At 38.7% G+C, this 6,051-nt stretch overlaps 1 protein-coding gene across 1 annotated transcript in view; it reads left to right on the forward strand.

Annotated features, from left to right (window-relative positions):
* LOC106463765 (nucleosome-remodeling factor subunit BPTF-like) overlaps nucleotides 1-6,051 on the forward strand; it is a 100,151-nt gene that overhangs the window by 59,940 nt on the left and 34,160 nt on the right.

Genomic DNA, 6,051 nt, shown 5'->3' on the forward strand with positions numbered 1-6,051 from the left:
GTTATGTTAAACTTATATTAAAGTTTTTCTTCATTACCCCTTCAAGCCGCCTCCAACCATTATAATTAGTAGTTATCATTGATAAGTTTGGTGAAGCTCTAGAAATTGTTTTCTTTCTGCATTGAACTCCTGGTGACAACATCTAAGTGAGTATGGTTAAACTGATAGAAAAGTTAGTATTATTATGATAACTGTTTGTCAAATGAGAGACATTGGATTCTAGATCTACATTAAACATCTAAATGTCCTTAATTATCAAAATCTAAAGAAATGCAAAGGACTGGATTGTTACATGTATGTTGTTTCTTTTGCATTTAGTTGTGGTTAAGTAATTAGCATTAGGTAGTAACTATGTACAAGTAAAATAAGTTAACTTTTTTCCTTTTTTCTTGATATCCGATCTATCCATAATTTAATTCACTGGTTCTGGTTTTGCACAAAGGTTACAATAACTCTAAAATGAAGGGTGAAAGTTACACCGTGCTTAAATTCATAACTTGTTTTTTTATTGTTGTGGATTAAACACGTTATTGACAGATTAATGGTCAAGGCTGTAATCACTTAATAATACTTTGTGACTTATTGTATATTTTTCAGTACTTCTATGCTAAGCCATTGTCCTCTTTACTAGGTGAATGTCATCCCTGGTTGTTTACTTTCATTTTATTTTAATTTCAAGTAAAAACAAACTAATGGATTACAAAAGCAAGTATTCAACCACGTTTGATAATGTTAAGAAATTAGGCAAGTGCAAAATGTAGAATTTTTTGCTCCCCACTAGCATTGAGGCTTCCACCTAAACTTGCATGTTTTAACATGCTATTATTGCACTTTATCATGCAACTGAGCATGAGACACCCTTCCACCAGTAGGAGTGTGATATACCCTCCTAACATAGCTGAATCCCTCTATACTCATTGTTCAATCATCACTTCTCGATTAATAATGTATTTTTTTGTCGCTCATGAAATTTTTCAAATACAGGCATTTTTTGTTGTTTTTTCCTTGAAATACAAAGACATTACCTGTAGTGGATGTATTTAATGTTGGATTTTTGTTTTCCAACATTTTTGGCTCCAGCATATTTTGTGACCTTTTATTTCCATGTTATTATTTCATGAGTCAGAGTAACTTACACTCTGTATGGTGTGAGACAAGAAGACTTTATTCATGCTAGCTTCACAAATAGTGGCATTGAGTTTATCTGTTGGGGAGTAATGACTTTTTTGCAGCAAGTGGTGCAATCTTTCATGCAGCCTGGATCTTGTGTTTCTTGTTCGTGACAGAAGGGATTTTGCAGGTTTTTATCCAACACCTCCCTTTGTCTAATCTTATATCTATGGTGTATTGTATCTACCTCTGCTTTTTTGTAATTTTTGGATTAGGTTTTTCAGGTATGTTTCTTCCCTTCACTTTGTAATTCATTCCCTGCTTCTTACTTTTATGTTTGTTTTACTTCCTTTCCAGGTATGCAAGTCCATATTTGATTACTTTCAACACACCTCATCCTCCTTCCTTTGTTACCTCTTATGACAAGGCATGACTTTGTGCTGTATTACATTTCTTCAACTCCTAAACCCTGAAGTCTTTTCTTCAGACTTGGGCATCAGATCATCTGTCTTTTGTTCATCTTTTTCTTAAGCTTAAGTTTTCCCACCTTTGTCTTACACACTCTACCCTTTTTTCGTTATTTTTCCATCATTCCTCTGAAGGGTTTTTTGGCAGATGCTTGTTTTTACTTATCTCCTCTACGGTGTTTATCTTTCTCAGCCTTATCACTTCGTACACGGTTGATCTGTTGCTAGAGTTGGTTGTGACGCAATGCCCTTGTTACTCAAGTGCTTTTTCTTCTTGTTTATCTTGTAGGCCTTCATCTGGCTCTTTTCATTTCCCAGTATGATTTTTTTCTGGAGTGCTCATTTCACTGGAGTTACATGTTGGGGTCGCATGCCAATGTATTCCTTATCCTCACTGGCTTACCATCTCTCCCATGCTCCTCCTTTACCTCTTTCTGTCTCCTTTCTTCCTGCTTCCTCTCCTCCTGTCCACACTTCCCATTCCTCAGTTCCAGTTTGTCCTTCCACTGCTCATACACATCAGTCTTGGGAGTGACTTTCCTATAGGCTCAGGGTCAGTAGGGCCCATTTATTTTGGTTTACAGACCTTTGACCTCTGTTTGGGTACTGACCTTGTTTCTTGTCTAGGTTGGTCCATGGCAGTATTGAATCTAATGGCTACAGATGCTGTCAGGAGGATTTTCCATCCTTCTCCAGGATTTTAGTCCCATCTTTTTTTGTTGCTACAGAAGCTACAGGTGTCCAGTAATAGATGTTTCTTGTCTCAGTCAGTTTCTCAATTTCAATCAATTTACCATGAGAACTTTTCTCACCCTATAGTGGTCTTTTGTCCCAGGTCTTGAGATGACTGAGGTGGTCATCTTATATACTTTTCTCATTTGGCTCCGTCCCAACAAGCCTCCTACAGCAATCCTTTGGGTTGGTTGGTTCAACCCTTGGCTTTTTTTTGGCTGTTTTTTCAGGACCAAAAATTTTTCTCAATTGTTTTTTTTCTTCAAAAAAAAATTGTGTTCAGTTTTTTGGGAAATTTTGAGTCTTTGCAAAAAGTTTTCAGAGAAATTTGAAAGACCTGGCTTTAAGACAGAGCAAAAACTTATCTTTTACAAGGGATTTTTTACAAATCAAATATGCTTTGCTTCTCTGTTAACATTTATTTCAAATACATTTTCATAACTTTAATGTAGAAATCTTACAAAATTCAAATATTACAAAACAGCATATAAATCTTAAGATCAGTTATTACTTATTGAGCTACCAGAATCACTGGCTGTGAAAAAATTTTCATTTGTGTTGTTTTGTTGTTTTTTTTTTGAAATTTTTTTTCAGTTTTTACCAAAAATTGCCAAATAAAAATCCTGCAACCATGAGAAGTTGCACCTCACACCCACATAGTTTCTCATTCATTTGGATGTTTATCAGCTTGCATCTCCTGAAGGTCCAGCTTTCTCCTCTTCTTTTGAGGGACATGGAGCAGTTGGTTTCCCATGCCCTATTCTCTCTTCCTCTTCACTATGTAGGACTTTTTCTCTCTTTTGAAGACTTTGGCTTCCATGGAATCCCATATCCCCTTTGATCATGCTCATATGCAACGTCTACAATGGGCTCTGCATGTTCACTGATTTCTTGCTGGGATCCCTTGTCCTCCACCATTCTCCTTCCTTGCCCACAGACTTCATTTGGTCACTTGTTAAAACCAGTACCGTAGATGGTGTTCCTTTCCTTCCTCTCATCCAGCTCTCTATCTGTTTTTCTTGATGAGATAGGGGGCATGTCTTGACTCAAGTAAATTTGAGTCTGTAGTCTCACGGTGAATCATCCTTTGATATCCATATTTTAGAACTTTTGACAGTATGTTGAGCTTTGGAACATTTTCTTGTGATGGTTCGTGGACATTTGGGGATGATCCATACAGTCACTCTACAGTTGTTTCATATATCAGTCACCAGAGGGACACTCAGTCTCGCTCTCTCTATTTCCACACTCTTGATCTTTATTTCCGGGCCTATTCTTTACAAGTATGTCTAATAGCATGTTATATAGTAGGTGCCTTGAATCTTATTGCAGAACGTCTCTTACAGTCTGACTAGATACTACCTACAGTGTTGGTCCCTCGATCCTCTGGTTTTCGAGTGGCCTCGGCTGGGCACTCCTCCTTTAAATGTTTTGTTGAGTTCTTCTGATAACTCCATACTGGCCGGCTCAACCATGGTTTCCTCTGTTTCACTTGCTTCAATCCTTAACCTCTGTCATGCTCCCTACTCCATCAGCCTCTCTCCTCCTCCCATCCGTCTGTGTCATCCCTCCAACTTCATGTATGGATGTTGTCTGGTCCTTTGTGAGATGTTCTGGACTCTATTCATGTGTAGCTTTTCTTTTTTCTTATTCCATTCATTCTATCTCTCTCCTTGTCTATCAACAAAAATGGCACATATTCTCTAGTTGGTCTCTGTGTCATGATTTCTCCCCTTCCCATTTTTCTATCCCCATCTTTCTGAATTTTTATATGGCTGTTTGACCAAGGTATATCACTTTCAACCATTACTGGCTACAAGGTAGCTGTACTTCATACTTTTGGGTTTTCCCATTATTGTCATGTATTATCCTTTCTATGCTCTTCCTGATTGGGACCTGAATGTTCTTCTCCATGCCCTTACCCTACCTCTCTTTGAGCCTATAGCCTTTTGTTTTTTGTACCTTAATTTGCTTAAGTCCTATTTCTTACTTTTTTTTTCTGACTGTGGCTGTAGGAGATCTTACGTGTATACCACTGATCCTTCTGATATTCTTTTCCATTGTTTTTCTATTCATCATTATCCTGATTCTGCTTTTCTTCTTAAAATTTTTGTGGCTCATGGAGAGGGCAGTATGTTCACTCCTATTTCCCTTTTTTGCATTTCTCACTTTTATTCTCATTCTGATCTGGATTGTCTTCTCTGTCCCATCTGTGTAGTTCGTTGGTAATTGACATGCACTGCACCTTTTCACTATTAATGCTCTTGTCTTATTTATTTCTTGGAATTCCTCAGCTCCCCAAGATATTTTTCTCATTACACATGGAATGGCTATGGCATTTAGTCTGTGCTTCATTGTAAGTAGATTCACATCAACTCTTTTATGTCATCTCTCTCCAACTTTGACACCTTACTCTGTCTCACTGGCTGCTTACTTCTGTCATCCATTAGAGGGGATTATGCAGGCTAGTGTGGGAACAGCCTCACATACTTTTGTCACATACTATCTTCATTATTTGGCAGTTTCTTCTTTGTCAGGATATGCACTTCATCTTGTCACCATTCTACATAAATCTTACTGGCTCTGTCTAGTTAAGTTCTTTTTATTGTCTTTCTTACCTTTACAGTGACCCGGATCCCACTGAGTAGCATGCGGCGCTACCAGGGTATACCTGTATTTAAATTCATGCCATGTGGCCATTTGGGTCTGTCATGCTCAATGATAAGATGGAGTGTTCCAAAAGATCATTAGAGGTTTCCTTGCAGTATAATATTTGTTAAACAAGGCCCGATCAAAACTGTGCCTACTCATGGATTGTCATCCATCTGTTCCTAGTTGAATAAACTGGGACTGGCCTGCTTTTAAAAATAGGTTTTCTTGGTCAACCATTGCACTGTCTTAAGGTGTTGCATTCCTCTGGGCTCTCCAGTGTGCTTTCACCTTTTATCTTCTAGTGGAATACAGAAGTCATTGCTACTCACTAGTTCCTAGCCACAGGGGTGGTGGACCATGGAGACTTCCTCCCAAGTGTGACCAATTCCACTCAGTAGAGAATAAGGCAGTTGTGTTCTGATGGAGTGGGTAGTATGAACCCTTCTCCTACTGTAGACCAAATGAAAAATACCAGATGCTGCCTGGTTTTGGAGTGGAGTTGACCCACCATGTATATTTTCCTCCATCCTACTGTTGCCTGGATATCAAGTTCCTGGGTGGTCTGGTGTTGGGTGTGTGGAGGGTCAACACACGTGTGCACTACAGAGGTTACTTTTCCATTCTGCTTCCTGGTATAGAGGTGAAGGTGGTTGGGACCCTCCACATACTGCGGACTAAATGGAAAATACTCAATGGTGCCTAGTTTTAGACAGAGTTGATCCATCATTTATGGTCTGTTGTGCCTAGCCACACTGCACCATATGGCACATCCATATTCTATACTCTTGACTATACTTGTTTTCTGCCAAACTTGGCAACATATTTTCACTATGGGTGAAGAGTATACCCTGGTACAGAAGAGGTGCAGTGTCCCATGGGTGTGCTGCTATACCTTTTCATGTATAGGATGTCACACTCAATGGGTTTTTCTTCAGCTGCTTTTTGGAAGGGGCTCATCTATGTGACTTTTGCATTGATCCCTCCACTACTTCACTGTGGGATTCTAGCTGTCCTTCCCATGTTTAGGTTGTCTTTTTTTGCCTTAATTTTGAAGTTGATGTATTGAACTAAGTCAAGTATAGAGGAGTCG

The sequence above is a fragment of the Limulus polyphemus genome, unplaced genomic scaffold (assembly GCF_000517525.1).
Source record: "Limulus polyphemus unplaced genomic scaffold, Limulus_polyphemus-2.1.2 Scaffold1477, whole genome shotgun sequence".
Classification (NCBI taxonomy): domain Eukaryota; kingdom Metazoa; phylum Arthropoda; class Merostomata; order Xiphosura; family Limulidae; genus Limulus; species Limulus polyphemus.